The sequence below is a fragment of the Oryx dammah genome, unplaced genomic scaffold (assembly GCF_014754425.2).
Source record: "Oryx dammah isolate SB20612 unplaced genomic scaffold, SCBI_Odam_1.1 HiC_scaffold_25, whole genome shotgun sequence".
NCBI lineage: Eukaryota > Metazoa > Chordata > Mammalia > Artiodactyla > Bovidae > Oryx > Oryx dammah.
The window spans coordinates 6,052,050-6,070,573 of record NW_024070209.1 but is presented as its reverse complement, the minus strand read 5'-3'; the positions used below and the strand labels follow the sequence as shown (position 1 = coordinate 6,070,573).

Below are 18,524 nucleotides of genomic sequence, written 5' to 3'. Positions count from 1 at the left end.
TTTGGCTGTACTGGGTCTTAGTTGTGGCATGGGGGATCTAGTTCCCTGCTGCTACTGCTAAGTTGCTTCAGTCGTGTCCAACTCTGTGCGACCCCATAGACGGCGGCCCACCAGGCTCCTCCATCCATGGGATTTTCCAGGCAAGAGTACTGGAGTGGGGTGCCATTGCCTTCTCCGAGTTCCCTGACCAGGGATCAAACCTGGGATCACTGCACTGGGAGCGTGGAGTCTTAGCCACTGGACCACCAGGGGAGTCCCGGCTTAACCATTTTTAAGTGAAAAGTTCAGAGCATTAAGCACACTCACATTGCTGTGCGCTGCCACTGTTCATCTCGAGGAACTGCCCATTCCTTCATCCCCCTGGCCCCAGAAATGACCATTCTGCTTCCTGTCTCTAGGACTTTGATGACCTTAGGAGCTTCATGTAAGTGGACTCATGTGTCCTCTTGTGTCTGGCTGACTTCACGAGCACAATGTCCTCAAGGTTCATCCATGTCAGAACCTGGAGACAAATTAGGAAATAATCTGTGAATGATTTAAAAGTGCAAAATGGAAAAAGAGGTTCGTTCAAGTCATGGTGTGTGTCGGAGTTTCCTTCCTTTTGAGGCTGAATTCTGTGTGTCTGCTTTCTTTTTGAAATCAGATACACAGCGATCAGCGCGTGACTTGAAACCAAGCGCGCGGTATGTAGAACCAGGAGAGGCGACTGCCAGGAGCCAGGTCCTAGGCAGAGACGGGAGGGGAGGGAAACGGCAGGCAGAGGAGGCTGGGGGGCAGGGTCCAGCCTGCAGGTAGGGGTCAGCCTCTGAGTTGACGCCTGGGCTGTGAAGAGCTTTTCAGGGCCCTGGAGGAGCAGGGCAGCGTTGCTTTTTCTCTGTGTCCGGTTGTCTGAGCCGTGCTTTGTCCTGCGATGAGTCCAGGCCACGCCAGGCTGTGAGGTACGGATGTATTATTCCATGTCCCTGTGGGTAGGGGCTTCTCAGAGCTATGGCTGCGCTACCCACACACACATTTTATTTCTGACTGTGGCCCTACACATAGAGTTAGTGGTTTTTGCCTGTTTTTAGGAAATGGAAGATATCCAGGAAAGACTCTGGGTGATGTGCCTGGACTATTGCAGGAGTTGAATGGATGGGGCAATAATTTGACTCCTTTTGATGTCAGTTCATTGAGATTGGGGGTGGGCTGTCTCTTCTGGTGACTGACAGAGGACTTGCTGGGCTTAGAGGCACCCAGGATGCTGTCCTACCAGGAGCATTCGGGAGAAGCTCATCAAACCTTTGTCCAGGTGGCCTTTTTTTCTTTTTTTTTTTAATTGAGGTATAGTCACTTTACAATGCTGTGTTATTTTCTGCTGTAGCACAAAGTGAATCAGCCGTGTGTTTCCATAGACCCCCTCCCTCTTGGACCCCCCTCCACCCCATCCCACCCCTCCTGGTCACCACAGAGCTCTGAGCTGAGCTCCCGGTGCTGCACAGCTGCTTCCCAAAAGTTACCTGTTTTACACATGGTGGTGTATGTGTGTCAGCCCTAAACTCCCACTTCATCCCACCATCGTGCCCACACACTCGTTCTCTACATCTGCATCTCTGTTCCTGCCCTACACATAGCTTCATCTGTACTGGTTTTCTAGATTCCACATACATGCAGTGATATATATCTGTTTTTCTCTGACTTACTTCGCTCTGTATAACAGACTTGAGGTCCATCCACGACTCTCCAAACGACCCAATTTCATTCCTTTTTATGGCTGAGTACCACATCTTTATCTAGTCATCAGTTGATGGACATTTCAGGTGGCCTTTTAATAATGCTTGTGTCCTTGTGGTCTGCATGTGGACCGCAGAGTGCCTGGCTAGTGTTGTGACTGTTTATGACAGCGTCGGGCAATGTTTTCATGTTCCGTGTTCCCAGCAAGGTCTGGAAATGAAGGAGAGCAGGAAAACAGAAGAAAGCAGAGCCAAGCGGTAGCAGCTGAGAAAGGGGATGCTGTGACAGCGCCGCCCATCCCAGCAGATGGGGGTCGGGGGGATGGGGTCCCATCTAGGTTGGCAGAGGCACCCTGCATCACGGGAGCAGATGTGTGTGTGTAGTTTGAGGAAAACTTGGTTAATATTTTAGGCTTGGAAAATTTAAAAACAAGCTGAGTTTTGAAATTTTAAGGATCATTAAAGGAAGCTGTATAGCGTGGAGGCGTACACAGTACCATATGTAAAATAGATAGCCCATGGAAATTTGCTGTGTGACTCAGGGAACTCAAACCAGGGCTCTGTAACAATCTGGAGGGGTGGGAAAGGGTGGAAGGTGGGAGGGAGGTTCAAGAGGGAGGGGACCTATGTACACCAATGGCTGATTCGTGTCAATGTACGGCAGAAATCAAACTAGTATTGTAAAACAATCGTCCTTCAATTAAAAATAAATTTTAAAACAAGGAAGCTGTGACATTCTTTGTTAACAAATGGTGGGATGTGTTTTATAGAAAGTGAGAATGACCAGTGTGATGCTTTCCGGTTTAAACAAAATCCCTTTCCCGAACGTTCCTCATTTGAGCCAGAATAATTAATTATTGGGCCTGGGGAGGGAAAATGCAGCATACGCGCTCCTCGTGACTTGCCGGGGCCATGTCTCAGGTCAGGGGGACACCACACCCTCTGCCCCCGCCCCCACCCCACCCAGGGGCCCAGGTGCAGGCTCTTAACGGAACACTCCGTCCGTGTTCTTTCTGCCATGTCGACGCTTATCTCCACCCTTGACCATGGCTGGTGTTTTAGTTTCTTGTCTTTTGCATCACTGTTCGCTTTGTCTTTGGAGAGAGAGTTTTATTACTTACGGGAGGAAATGTTCCAGGGCGGATCAGATTCGTGTCTGGGTGACCTTTGTGCTAGGGCAGCCGAGGAAGTGCCGCCAGCCAGGTCGTTTTTCAAGAACAGAACTTGCTGTGCGCTTCAAGGCAAGCCTGGGAGGCAGCCTTGCAGGAGGAAAGTTTCAGAAGTGTGTTTTGTGTGCACCTCCTAAGGTCACGCAGGATGAGTGGTCATGCTTGGTTTTGGCTGCCTGCGATTTCTGAGAACAGCACTGGCTGGCCTTTTCCACGTGGATTATACTTGGAAGTGACCGATGGGGGCCCTGGCTGACATTCGTCTTCTGTTGGGAAGCGTCCATCACTCGGCTTTTACAATTTCCAATGAAATAATTTTGCTTATGCTCAAATAATGAAACTCCCCGAAGATGTTCTTCCGTTAGGGATGTGTTTATCGTTACTTTAAAAAGCCGGCAGGTGCTGAGTCTGACTTTCCGACTTGGTGAATTTGGATGTCAGAAGTCATTTTTGTAAAATGCTTTTAAACTGGGGAGGTTGTTGGAGATCTCACCGTTTTCTGAGCTTTCTCTTTTGGGTCAGTTCCTTTTCTGAAATGTATAGGAAGAGTAGATCACTGTTGTACAGTAAGAACTAATGGTTGTAGTCAGCTATGCTTCAAAAACTAACTCATGGAATAAGAGACCAGATTTGTGGTTACCAGAAGGGAAGGGTGTCTTAAAAGAAGGTGGTCAAAAGGTACAAACTTGTGGTTATAAGATAAATAAATACTAGGGATGTAATGTACAGCATGATATATATTATTATGTATAATGATAATATATGAAATACATAAAAATATATAGATGAAAGTTTTAAAGACAGTAAATCCTAAGAAATCTCATTACAAGGAAAATTTTTTGTGTTTCTTTTATTTTGTAGCTATATGAGATGAAGGAGCACTAAATTTGTGATAATCATTTTATGATGTATGTAACCAGATGTAACACAGATAATTTTTGCTATGCATCTTAAATTTATACAGTGCTTTATGTCAATTATATCTCAGTAAAACTGGGAGAAAAAAATAGCCCCTTTTCTCCCTCTTGTAATAATCCTTTTGCATAAAGTTTATTTTTACTTTAAAATTCTGATTTTTTAAATTTAACATACTTTAGAATAAATATTGCCTAAACAAAAAACATGAAGTTTTTAAGCTGGAAATCAAATTTTCTCTAGGATTTTACACGTTGCCTAACTTCTGCACAGAGAATAGGAGGTTGGGATTGACGTATATACACTATCGATTCTATATGTAAAATAGACAAATAGGGCTTTGCTGGTGGCTTAGACGGTAAAGAATCTGTTTGCAATGCAGGAGACCTGGGTTTGATCCCTGGGTTGGGAAGATCCCCTGGAGAAGGAAGTGGCTACCCACCGCAGTTTTCTTGCTTGGAGAATTCCATGAACAGAGGAGTCTGGTGGGCTACAGTCTGTGGGGTCGCAAGAGTCGGACACGGCCGAGCTAATAACACACACACACAGTGAGAACCCACGGTACGGCACAGGGCACTCTACTCAGTGCTCTGTGGTGACCTAAATGAGAAGGAAATCCAGAAAAGAGGGGGTCTGTGTATGTGTGTGGCTGATTTGCTTTGCTGTACAGCAGAATAGAACACAACCTTGTAAAGCAGCTGTACTCCAGAAAAACAAAAAAGAAACCATCTGGAGGAGATCTTAGCAAGCGTTTGGTTCCGTCCATTCCATTCCAGTGGATGAGTAGAGACTGACCGAAGCAGCTCAGTTTCCAAGTATGGTGACTTTGGTAGATGAGTTTTACTCACTGACTCCTAGAATGTCAGTGGAGACAGCACAGCGAGAGAGCAGAAGCCTCCTAATGCACGTGGAGTCCAGAGTGCTCCTTCCCTGTGGGACTTAGGGGTCTGTCTGGGTATGTCCTCGTCCTTAGGTCACGCTAACTTCACAACAGAGGCTGTCACTGTCCCCGAGGGCTCACTTCTCTGCCATCTGCTAGAACCTTGCATGTCTGAGTGGTCTGGGGCTGGCGAGTGATCTGCATTTAAAATATATGAAGGAAATTCAGAGACTGTATAATTTTTCTGCCCCATTTTCTTATCCTGCTTTCACTTCTGATTTTACAAAATATATGCATAGGTGGAGGTTAATTATCCAGACTTATGCCTTTTGGAGAAAATTGAAGTATAGTTGATGTACAGTGATTCATGTGTACAGCAAAATAATTCAGTTAATTTTGTTGTTGTTCAGTTGCTAAGTTGTGTCCGATGCCTTGCGACCCTGTGGACTGCAGCATGCCAGGCTTCCCTGTTCTTCACTCTCTCCTGGAGTTTGCTCAGACTTGTGTCCATTGAGTGAATGATGCCGTCCAACAATCTTATCCACTGTTGCCCTCTTCTTTTCCTGCCCTCAGTCTTTCCCAGAATCAGGGATTAATTCAGTATTAATTCAGTTAATACATGTATATATTCTTTATCAGATTCTTTTCCATTATAGGTTATTACAGGATATTGAATATAGCTCCTTGTGCTATAAAGTAGGTCCTTATTGTTTATTTTATAGATTGTAGTGTTTATCTACTAATCCCAAATTCCTAGTTTATCCCTCCTTTCTCCTTTCACTAACTGTAAGTTTGTTTTCTATGTGAGTCTGTTTTTGTTTTGTAAATAAGTTGATTTGTGTCATTTTTTTTTTTAGATTCCACATATAAATGATGGCATATTTCTCTCTTTGACTTACTTCACTTCAGTGATGCCATCCAACCATCTCATCCTCTGTTGTCCCCTTCTCCTCCTGCCCTCAATCTTTCCCAGCATCAGGGTCTTTTCAAATGAGTCAGTTCTTCACAACAGGTGGCCAAAGTATTGGAGTTTCAGCTTCAGCATCAGCCCTTTCAATGAATATTCAGGACTGATTTCCTTTAGGATGGACTGGTTGGATCTCCTTGCAGTCCAAGGGGCTCTCAAGAGTCTTCTCCAACAGCACAGTTGAAAAGCGTCAATTCTTCAGTGCTCAGCTTTCTTAATAGTCCATCTTCTCCAACATGTATTATTTGTAGGCTTTTGAACGGTGGCCATTCTGACGGGCATGAGGTGGTGCCTCCTTGTTGTTTGATTTGCGTTTCTCTTAAAATTGGTGATGTTGGTCCTTTTCTCCTGTGCCTGTTGGATATCTGTATGTCTTCTTTGGAGAAATGTCTTCTTAGGTATTCTGTCATGGCTTTTCGGTTGAAATGTTTTAAAATCTTTACTCTAAATGTTTTCAGACATGCCCCAAAGTGGTATGTTTATAATGGTGTAATGACATCCTCCAGGCCCTTTATGCAGGCTTACCCACCTTGCTTTATCTCTTCCTCTCTGAATCTTTCTTTCCCCTGCTGATGTACTTTAAAGCAAATCCTGAAATAATGTTTCATTGCTATATATTTTGGTGAACAGCTCTGAATCTAGGGCCATTCCTTGTCACTGCAGTAATATCATTAAACTGTTGATAGAGGAGACTGAGCTCCTTGCTGTCAGCTACAACTCCTTACAGACATGGGCTTCTGGCTGCTCCCGGATCCCCCGTGGATCTGGTTGTTCTCATGTGTTTAACCAGAAACACACTGCTCATTTGATTGTTGTGTCTCATATCTTTTTAAAGAAGCATTTGTTTTGTTCTTTGGCTGTGCCAGGTCCTAGGTGCATGCACGCAGGCTTCTTTCTCGTGGTGCTCAGGCCCCAAAGCGTGTGGGCTCAGTAGCTGCAGCATGCACGCTTAGTTGCCCACTGCTGTGTGGAATTTTAGTTCCCCATCCAGGGCTTGAACCTGCATCCCCTGCATTGCAAGGCAGATTCTTAACCATTGGACCACCAGGGAAGCCCCTCTTCTATCTTTTTCGGTCAAGAAGGTCTCCATCCCTCCATCCCCACTCTACTGTTTCCCCCCACGTCATTGACTTGGTGAAGATTTGGGTCAGTTTTTATGCACAGTGTCCCACTGATCTCTTTCCTTCCTCAAGGTATCACCCCATCCATTTCTTGGTCCTTCATATTTCCTGAAAAATGGATGGTAGTTACAAAGGTTCAGTTGAATCCAGGTTCAAAAAGAAGAATACTGAACAGGTGGATGTCCTTCATCCTGCCTGGGAGCACATGTCTGCTGGTGTCTGATTCTTAGGGATGCTAAGATGAGTTGATAAGGTCAGGTGACAGCTTCTATTGCATTCTTCCCTGTCAACCTTTCATCTAGCGATTAGGCAGTTAAAATCATCGCCTAAATAATTTTTCTCTACATACCACAAAACGATGCTTTTCTAATTTGATCAGTACTTTTACAGCTTTCAGTTTGCGCTTGTCTGTGAAGGGCTGTCTGCTCACCCTGAGAACATTTAGGAAAGGGAGGGGAGGAATGCTTGCTTTCACCCTTTAGTTGCCGGTCATTAGTGTAAGTGCCCTGGCTGTCGGCAGTGGTGACAAGTGAGCGAAGTATTTTTGGTCTTGGTTTGGTTTTCTCTTTTGCTTCCTACCTCCCTTTTTAGTGTCATTTTAAAGTGCATATTCCCCGTTCCCAACACTTTGTTATGCAAATTTCCAGGCTCTCTGAAATGTTGAAAGGATTATACAGTGAGGAATTCTCCAGGCAAGAATATTGGAGTGGGTTGCCATTCCCTTCTCCAGGGGATTTTCCCAGCCCAGGGATCAAACCCAGGTCTTCTGCACTAGAGGTAGGTTCTTTACCATCTTAGCCACCAGGGAAGCCCCTTATGCATTCTGTGGGTTTGATTAATTGCTGTCTTTTTTGGTACTCAGATGGTGCCACCTTCTGCTCGTGAGAACCCCTTCCTGTGTCTTCTGTGGCTTGTCTGGCTCCTTTTTTAATTTATTAATATTTTTGGCTGTACAAAGTACAGTTGTCTCTGTTGCAATGTGAGGGCTTTCTCTGCCTGTGGCGAGTGATGGTTACTCTTTGTTGTGGTGCTTGGGCTTCCTATTGTGGTGGCTTCTCTTGCTGTGGAGCACAGGCTGTAGAACTCAGTAGCTGTGGTGCTTGGGCTTAGTTGCTCCGAGGCATGTGGGTCTTCTCGGACCAGGGGTCAAACCTGTATCCCCTGCATTGGGAGATGGATTTCTTATCCCTGGACCAACAGGGAAACCCCTCATTCATCTTTGAGTGATTCCTTGTTCTCTGCCAACAACGTGTTAAATGCTCATCGAATGCATTTTGCCAACAAAAATCCATCTAGTCAAAGCTATGGTTTTTCCATTAGTCATGGGTGGATGTGAGAGTTGGACTATAAAGAAAGCTGAGTGCCAAAGAATTGATCTCTTGAACTGTGGTGTTGGAGAAGACTCGTGAGAGTCCCTTGGACATCAAGAAGATCCAACCAGTCCTGAATATTCCTGAATATTCAGGAAATCAGTCCTGAATATTCATTGGAAGGACTGATGTTGAAGCTGAAACTCCAATACTTTAGCCACCTGTTGTGAAGAACTGATTTATTTGAAAAGACCCTGATGCTGGGAAAGATTGAAGGTGGAAGGAGAAGGGGACGACAGAGGATGAGATGGTTGGATAGCATCACCGACTCAATGGACGTAAGTTTGAGTAAGCTCTTTAGGAGTTGGTGATGGACAGGGAGGCCTGGTGTGCTGCAGTCCATGGAGTCGCAAAGAGTCAGACACGACTGAGAGACTGAACTGAACAATACATTTCCTGCCTCCTGCCTGGAATCAGCCCTTCCTCCAGGTGGCCCTGGTTCCTTTGCATGGGGAATGGTGTTTAGGGACCACAGTCTGGGGTGTGAGCTTGCTTATTGTCACTGGGTTGTCATTGCCTCTAAGGGTCTTCAAATAGGATGAGCCAAGAAGTACATGAAAGAAAAGGAAAAAGAGGTATGAAAAAGGAAAATAAATCATGAGTTCATACTTAGCTTTCTAATTCAACTGTAAAACCATGTAGTTGTAGCTTTGATTTTATATTTGCTTTTCCCTTCCTATTCACTGAAAATCTTGCTTTCTAACAATATTCACAGAATTATTTTGTATGTATTGTACATGCACACACACGTTTTTAAGTCATATGAATGCTGCTATTAAGAATAAGAGTAGTGAGAGAGAGTAAATTTGTTGCAGCTCTATTTGGCCTTAGAATAGCGGTGCTGATGGTAAAAGAACCCCCGCCCCAGTGCAGAAGATGTCAGAGACTCGGGTTCGATTTCGATCCTTGAGGCAGGTAGATCTCCTGCAGGAGGGCATGGCAACCCCCTCCAGTGTTCTTTCCTGGGAAATCCCATGGACATAGAAGCCTGACGGGCTGCGGTAGGATTGCAGAGTTGGACATGACTGAAGCAACTTAACATGCATGCACATATAGTCAAAATCGTGTTTAAAACAATTATTTCATCTGTGCAATCATATCGGTAATTATTTTAATAACCTGATAGAAATTCATTTTTCATTGTTAAGGATTGTATTTTTTCCCTTTATGACTTACCTCAACTAAAAAATGCAAAACACATTCGTGATTAATCACATCTATAAATCTCTGAAAACAAAATATTTGTGTTTAGAGAAGCCATGCTCCCCGGCCTTTCTTTTTTATGAAGGTCACACGTATTCTGTTCTGTGCTTTGCCTTTTTCACGTGTCAGCTATCCTAGAGATTTTTCCATGTCAGAGAGTAGAGACTTTCTTCCTCTTCCACTTCCTCCTCCTCTGTTTTCTTTCTCTGTGTCCTTTTTTCAATCTTTCATTGTCTAGAACTACCATAATTTTGTTAACCTATTCTCTACTGGCGGCTATTTCTGTGGTTTTCAAACTTAAGCCTGACAAATAACGTCCCAATGAATCAATTGGTAGGTTCCTAGAAATGGGATCGTTGCATCAATGGTTTAATTAGATATTATTAAATTCTCTTCTCTCCATTGGGATTGCATTATTCGTTTTTAAAAGTCCAGTCAGCAACGGATGGAAGTTTCTGTTTTCCCAGACTTGTCTTCATATCAGACTTATGGGTTTTTGCCAGCCTGACAGGTAAGACATGGTGTTGTTCCATAGTATTAATTTGCGTTCTTTTTGGTACGAGAAAGTTGAACATCTTTCATTTTAAGGACTGTTTTTAGAAACGATTTATTCCTAATCTCATTTACTTAGTTTTTCATTGCATTGTTCTTTTTTCCTCTTCAATTTTCAGGTGCTGTCTCTGTATTAGGGATTTAAGCCCTTTATTGGAGGTGTGAAATTACAAAATTTCTCCTCAGTTTGTCATGTAGTGGGGTTTAGAACTCCTTTGTTTTATACTTTCTGATTTTGAGTTATGGCTGGAAGATTTCCTCATTCTCAAGTTACTCAGGAATCCACTCGTGTTTCCTTCAATTACTTGTAGACTAATTTCTTTCTCTCAGTGTTTCAAAGCGTTCGCTCTGTGTCTCCTTTCTTGCAACATTTCTGATAGGATATCTACTATCGTCCTTATCTTTTTTCCTCTGTAAATTTTTTTTTTTCCTTCTTTAATACTGGTTTTCACCAGTTTATTTATGGTTTGCTTTTCTGCAATTTTCTTTAAGGATTTTACTACTTGGGGCTTATTGTGAATCTTGAATCTGTTTATCAAATTTGAAAAACATTTTAGCCATTATTTCTTCAGATTTTTTCTGTGCTTGCTTCAGCAGCACATGTACTTAAAAAATTTTTTTTTCTATTCTCCCCCACTTTCCTGGGGCCTCGGTTAAAGGGATCTCAGGCTGCTTGTTGCTGCCCCGCAGCTCACTGATGCTCTGTCCTTTCGGTTTTGTTCATCCTTTTTCTCCTGCTTCTCATTTCAGAGTTTTTATTTGCTATCAAGTGTCCTTTTTCTCCTGCAGTGTCCAATTTCCTTTTAATCTCATTAGCATATTTCTGATTTCAGACTCTGCTGTCCATCCCAGAAAGTTTGACTTGAGTTTTTTTGTGTGTGTCTTCCATTTAGTTCCTCGCTGTCCTCGTGCTTCCCTCTACGTTTTGAGCTCATGAAGTGTAACAGCTCTCATCTCTTCGTCTACCGATTTTTAAAAATCTATGTCATTTCTGGTTCTGTTTCTAGTTATTTTTCTTTTGTTTACGTAGGTCAGAATTTCCTGCATCTTTGCTGCTGTCCCTGCTTCCATTTTTAAAATTAATTAATGTTTATTTTTGGCACACCGTACACCATGGGCGGTTTTAGTTTCCCTGCACTGCAAGCACAGAGTCTTGGCCACTGGACCACCAGGGAAGTCCCCCTGCTTCTGTCTCTGAGAAGTGTTTCTAATGACACTAGGACAAGGACATTTTAGTGACTATTTCAGTTGTAAATTAAAAATCTATATTCAGTGTCAAGGAAGTTGTTTTGCATTTACTGCAAGTAATTTTAGGGACTCATTCTAATTTAAAGGCAAAAAGGGGTAAAGAAATTATGTAAAAAGAAAGGTTTAGAGCTTACTTTCTTAAACTATATAGTGAAAAATATACACAGGTTTAAAAAAAAATCATGATGATGTGACATTCTTGTTTGTTCCTATAAAGATACTCCTTCAGACAATGTAGATTAGGTATTATTAGAGCATCCACTTTATGAATGTGAGATTTCTGAAAGTTAAAGCTTTGTTCCGAACCTCCCCACTGTCATTTGTGATTTTTAATAGAATGTTTGCCTCTGAGTTTCTCTATGTAGGATGAGTGTCCAGTGGAATTTGGGAATGACACTGTGTTGACTGTTACACTTTTTAATTTTTTAAAATTTATTTTTAACTGGGGGAAAATTGCTTTACAATGTTGTGTTGGTTTCTGCTGTACAACAACACAAATCAGCCATACTTATACATATATCCCTTCCCTCTTGATCCTCAACTATTGCAAAAGAACAAGTCTGAAGGATGTACGTTGCAATGGCCATGTCATTGTAAATTCGGGTCCAGGGAGCTGAAGAAGATAGTTAACTTGGTTGGAGATTTACTCTGCAGATAGAAACAGTTGCTATTTAAAACTGAAGCTGGGGTCGAGTTATTTATGACTGTGTTCGTGCAGAAGCTGTTAAGTATAGACAATGAAATGCTTGTTTGATTTCCTGAAAACACCTCTGGGAAAACCTAAGAGAATAAATACAGTGTGTGAATTTCAAAGTGACTCAGCTTGAGCCCCAGGCTCCCATCTCCTCTGTGTGTCACAGAAAGAGCTAGAAGAACAGGCCTCCAGGTTGCTCTTGTCTGCACTTTAGATTTCTCACCTAGACGATGGAAATAGCAATACCTTTCTTGCGATGCTTTTTTTTAATGAAGATAACCAAGTGTACAGGATACCTAACAAAGTGCCTGACTTGTGCTAGGCCTTCAGAAAGTGTCCTGTGTCTGCAGCTATAGCTGCTCTTTCTTAGACCTTCAAGTTGGTTGGTTGTAAACCCTTTGATGTGATTTGTTTTGTGGTCATAATTGATGTTTCTAACACTGTATTTTAGTTTTGCATATGTTGTTCAGTTGCAAAGTCATCTCCGACTCTTGGCGACCCCATAGACTGCACACACCAGGCTTCCCTCTCCTTCACTATCTCCCGGAGTTTGCTCAACCTCATGTCCATCGTGTAGAAGATGCCATCCAACCGTCTCATCCTCTGTCACCCGCTTCTCCTCCTGCCTTCAATCTTTCTTACCATGAGGGTCTTTCCCATGAGTTGGCTTTTTGCATCAGGTGGCCCTAGTAGCTTCAGCTTTAGCATCAGTCCTTCCAATGATTATTCAGGGCTGATTTCCTTTAGGATTGACTGGTTTGATCTTGCTGTTGAAGGGACTCTCAAGAGTCTTCTCTAGCACCACAGTTCGAAAGCGTCAATTCTTAGGTGCTCAGCCTTCTTTATGGTCCAGCTCTCCCATCCATACATGACGACTGGAAAAACTAGAGTTTTTGACTATAGGTTTGCATGTGCGGTGCTATGCTAAGTCACTCAGTCGTGTCCGACTCTTTGCAACTCCACGGACTGTAGTCACCACGCTCCTCTGTCCATGGGATTCTGCAGGCAAGAATACTGGAGTGGGTTGCCATAGGCGTTTACAGATCTGATTTTTGACTGGTGTGGGTAATGTTTAAGATCCACTGAACTTGAATTTTAGAAAAGATAAAAGGCTTTTTCTGTAACATTAGGGGCCTTGATGAAACAAAGTATACTTCTGCTAATTGAACTTCTGTTGCAATCCACAATGTTTCTATACCTTCGGGTTTTAGAAAATGGTATTAACCTGCTGTGTGTGTGTGCCAGATTGCTTCAGTGTGTCTGACTCTTTGCGACCCCATGGACTGTAGCCTGCCAGGCTCCTCTGTCCATGGGATTTCCCAGGCAAGAATACTGGAGTGGGTTGCCATTCCCTTCTCCAGGGGATCTTCCCAACCCAGGGTTCCAACTCGAGTCTCCTGAGGCTCCTGTATTGCAAACGGATTCTTTACCACTGAGCCACTAGGGAAGCCGTTAACCTGTTAGGGCTACCCAACAAAGTATCACAGACTGGACGGCTTAAACCAGGGGTCCCCAACCTCTGGGCTGTGGACTGGTATCCATCCGTGGCCTGTCAGGAACCAGGCTGCAGAGCAGGAGGTGAGTGGCAGGTAAGCAAGCAAAGCTTCATCTGTATTTACAGCCGCTGGCCATCGACATTACTGCCTTAGCTCTGCCTCCTGTCAGATCAGCAGCGGCATTAGGGTCTCATAAGAATCCAAACCCTACTGTGAATGGCACATACGAGGGACCTAGGTTGCTTGTTCCTTATGAGAATCATCCCCAAGCCATCTCCCCACCCCCCACCCCACAGGTCTATGGAAAAAATGTCTTCCACAAAATCGGTTTTTGGTGGGTGCTGAAAAGGTTAGGGACTTCTGGCTTAAGCTGTAGGAATTTATTTTCTCAGAGTTCTGGAGGTTGGAAGTCCAAGATCAAGCGGCCAGCAGGGTTAGTTTCTCCTGAGGCCTCTCTCCTTGGCGTGCAGATGGCTACTTCCTTGTGGGTCCTCAGTAGGTGCACCCCAGTCCTGTCTAATTAATAGGTAGACCTAATTTAACCTTTTGTTGTTGTTTAGTTGCTAAGTTGCGTCCGACTCTTTTGTGAACCCCTGGACTCCTTGGGATTTCCCAGGCAAGGAAGTGGGTTGCCACTTCCTTCTCCAGGGAATCATCCTGACCCAGGGATCAAACCCACATCTCCTGCATTGGCAGGCGGATTCTTTACCACTGAGCCACCAGGAAAGCCCACATTTCTTATTTGCTCCTCTCTTTATTTTTCATCACTAATACATCTGTAATGGGGTGATTTTCAAACTTTTCTTTGACCTCGACCCACAGACAGGAATATATTTATGTGTTTGTGCATAATTCTAGCAAATATTTTCTAAGTCAGTTGTTGCCCTTATAAAGTGGTATGGGGACTTCCTTGGAAGTTCAGTACTTAAGACTTCACACTTCCAATGCAGGTTCGATTCTGGATTGGGGAACTATTAATAAGATCCCACATGCCTCCAAAAAGTAAAGAAAAAAAAATTGGCGTGTTTATAAAAATAGCTGTTTTCTGATGGGCCACTTCGTAAGCTGAAAAACACACCTGCCACATGTGGTCCAGGCTTTGCCGTGTGATATACTTCACGTGACTTTCCTTTTTGGCCCTTTGAGGTTGCAGGCGTGCAATCGGCTTGCAGTGGTTTACGGTATTTTTGACTCTCATCATAAGACTTTCCTGCAGAGGAAACTGGAGTTCGGAAAATTTCTCTGCCATTTGGCACCTTTTGTAGGAAGTAGAAGACAGTTGGGTGGGAAAGTTCCAGCATGGTGTTTGTTTTTGCTGGAGAGACACACAGCCGAGTTAGATTAGGACAGGCTGATGGACTTCACCGCCACCTCCCCTGACCTCTGCTCAGTGATAGATGTTACATTCGGGTTTCCTTTCTGTCTCAAGGTGTGAGCTTAGTTTTGCTCCAGAGTGGTTTTCTGTTGTCATAAGGCTTCTCCTGGAGAGGTAGAAGAAGTTTTTTAAAGGGATGGAAGTCTCGTTTTGGGGAGGATGTGGCCTCAAGGCTTAATTCCACGTGATATACCGTGTTGGGGCTCTGTTGGAATTTTACCCACGCTGTCTGTGGTTAGCAGGTGGGAGGCATGCATGGTCTCTCAGCTAACAGTTGGCCCTGTGAGCTTAGGAGCAGCATCAATGAAAAGCTATCTCATGTCATCCCTGAAGACAGACTCAGGAAGATGGTGTGGCAGGCAGGGTGTTTGCTCTCCGTGCACAAAGTAACCTTTTTAGTGTCAAGACCTAGGAAGTACTGGACGAGAGGATGATGAAAGTGTTACTTGAAAATGAAGAGGCAGCTTCTTACCGGAGGGACCCCAGGGCACTTCAGGTTTGCAGAGTGAGCGTACACCCTGGTTTGCCTTTCACCAGATACCTGTGACCTTGGAAAGAGCTGACCCCCTTTCCTCTCGCAGCCTTCATTTGACATCAGTGAGGCTGTGCCCAGAACAGAAAGATCACAGAGCCAGTCCTGGCCCCCTCTGTTCCTCCTCAGTCCTCCAAGTTGTTTTTCTTTTTTTCCCTGGGGAAGGTGTTGGAGGGGTAAATTAGGAAGTATATGAAAACATATGGTAAAAGATTGAAGACAAATACAGATACTCCTTTTCCCATGTATTCCTTACCCTTTTTATTTTATTTTATTTTATTTTATTTTTTGAGCTTTTTATTTTGTATTGGGTTATGTTGTGACAGTTTCAGGTGGACAACAAAGGGACTCAGCCATACATAATACACATAACCACTTTCCCCCAAGCTCCCCTCCCATCTAGGCCACCTAGGTTGAGCAGAGTTCCATGTGCTGTACAGCAGGTCCTTGTTGGTTACCCATTTTAAATAAACAGGGTGTGCATGCCCATCCCAAACTTCCTGACTATCCCTTCCCCTCATCCCTCCTCCTGTTTTGCTTGTTGTTTTTGTTTTGTTTTTTAAATATTCTGATCAGTTTCTGATTTTTACTATGATGGATAATAAAAGCTAAATAAAGATCTATAAGGGGAAGTATAAATTAGGAGTTTGGGGTTAGTATTTACATACTACTATATATAAAATAAATAAGCAACAAGGATGTACTGTATAGCACAGGGAACTCAATACTGTGTAATAACCTAGATGGGAAAATAATCTGAAAAAGAATAGATATATGTATATGTATAACTGATTCATTTAGCTGTACACCTGAAACTAACACAGTATTATAAATCAAATATACTCTGATTTGAAATAAAAATTAAATAAAAAAAGATCTAGAGAGAAAACTTTAAAGTTCTAGAGAAGAGAGGAGAGCCGGCCACCCAAGGAGCCCATGAACATAAGTTTATCAGCTGCAGTGGCCCCGAGATGATCTTTTGCGATAAACTGTTCCCACAGTTGGACTGTTCATCACAGATGAACTTAGACACTGTCCCCTCCCCCAAAGCCGTTTGCCAGCCCACGGATTTAGCGGGTGTCCTGGTGAATGATAGCTGCATGGCTGCCAACTGAAGACAATGGACGGACAAGGAGAGTGCAGCCAGTCTTGTAAATGAGACATGTATCTCAGCGTTGAATGTGAGGAGCCAGGCGGACGGTGTGGGTCTTCAGTTCAGGCGGACATTGTTTAGAGGCTTCAAGAGAGTCCTGTTTAGAGCCTGGAAATATGTGGGCTTCTTTGTTTGTTTTTTGGAGGTTGAAGTTTTTAAACTTTTGTGTATGGAGAGCTGGGAGTTCTCAGTTGCTGCTAGTGGTAAAGAACCCGCCGGCCAATGCAGGAGACATAAAGAGACGTGGGTTCGATCCTTGGGTCAGGAAGATTCCCTGGAGGAGGAAATGGCAACCTGTCATAGTATTCTGGCCTGGAGAATCCCTTGGACAGAGGAGCCTGTCGGGCCGCAGTCCATAGGGTCGCAAAGAGATGGACACGACTGAAGCAATTTAGCATGCACATATGAAGAAGTAGCGTCGTATCTGCCTAAAGTAGACATCCTGGATGACCTAGTCAAGGAAGGTCACTTAATCCAACTTAAGCCAACATCCTTTGAGTACCAGCAGGAGCACTGGCCCATATTGAGGCTGTATTTCTGGGTCATACCATGCCAGTCTGAGCAGAGCTGGCCAGAGTGAGAGCCCTGGCCAGATTCTCTCCAGTGGCTCCTTAGAGCCGCTGGTGGCCCACGTTGCTTCTCAGCTGCAGCAAGGCAGGGAGGTGGAAACGTGCGGCTTGAGGCTGTTGTTTCACGGTGGTCTCGCTCTCCTGTAAGAGGAGTAGGGAGCCTGCAGGGCCAGGGACTTCCTGGTTGGGTAGGAAGTGGAGACATGACCACTCACCCCAAGTAGGCTGCTTCTTGGGCTTATGATCCAGAAAGAGTAAGATGGGAGGTGGACTCACCGAGAGCTGGATGGGGTCACTGGTGGTGAATGGTGTCTTTCCCCTCCCGCCATGTTCAGATGGGTCCAAGCCCTGCCCCCACCAGTGTGATGGTATTTGGAGGTTGGCCTTTTTGGGAGGGCATTCAGTTCAGATGAGGTTATGAGGGTGGGGCCCCATGTTGTGGTTAGTGTCCTTAGCAGAAGGATGAGAGTCTGCTTTAGTGGTGACCAGAGGATGCTGCTTTGGTGATGCCACGCCTAACATTTGGAGAATACGGGGCAAAAAAATACCATTGTGTTTTGGGTGTTTTTTGTTTTTTGTTTTGGCAGTGCTGGGGGAGGCTCACCAAGTAGCAGGTGGGATCTTAGTTCCCCGACCAGGAGTTGAACCCACATCCCCTGCGTTGGAAGCACAGACTCTTAACCTCTGGGCCTCCAGGGAAGTCCTTAAATACCACTATTTCAAGTCTCACTTTTCCTTATGAGGTATTCTCTTAGGTTCTTCTTTTCACTCCTTCCTAAAGTGCACATCAGAACTCGCCATAGGCACCCCAAACCCACAGGTCCAGGGTGAGCTCTCTGGCAGCTTTGTTGTTTGTTTCTTTTTTTTTTTTCCTGGCAGTTTTACACATGGGGGGTTTGTAAGGTCTTCACGAGTGTCCACGTTCTGGGGAGACGAAGACTGTAAATAATAGAGAGGTCGGCTTAGCACAGTGAGTGTCCGGTCTCTGGTTCTGGGGGTCCTTCCGCCTCTCACGTTGCCTGGGTTACTCTGCACTCTTGTCCTCCAGCCCTTCCCCCCTCTGAGGTTAAGGTGTCTCCTGCTTCGCATTTGAACAGACCCGCCCTCCTAGCTGCGGCACCACCTGTTTGCACGCCAGATGTACCAGAGTCACAGGGCCCTGTTCTAGTCCGGGACTGAGCTTGCTTCAAGTCCTGGACTTCATCAGTAGGGGCTGGCGCAGTTCCCGGGCCAAGGTGTCCGTTATCTGGTGGGGAGGACTAGGAGCTCCTTTCGGAGAACTAACGCCAACTCAGACGCTAAGCTGTTCGGTGCCCGTGTTGTGGAATGCTTCACTAATAGGCTGATTGTGTTTTTACTTGCCTTTGAAAGAAATTAACTTCCTAGATAACCATTGAATGTTTCTGTGGTTTTGTTCTAACATGTACGATAAAACCTCTTTTTATATGTGTTCTGAGGGATTTTGTTATAAAACTTACAGAGGACAAATGGGTACCTGGAGATGGCCCAGCGGCAGTGAGTGCCCTGGGGCCACGGGCAGAGCCACCTCAAGGCCAATTCTTGTCTCTTTT

General features: G+C 44.3%; 1 protein-coding gene across 2 annotated transcripts in view; it reads left to right on the top strand.

The window, feature by feature from the left end:
* The window catches only part of TBC1D8 (TBC1 domain family member 8), a 138,250-nt gene that overhangs the window by 59,028 nt on the left and 60,698 nt on the right, over positions 1-18,524 (top strand). The window lies entirely within an intron of this gene.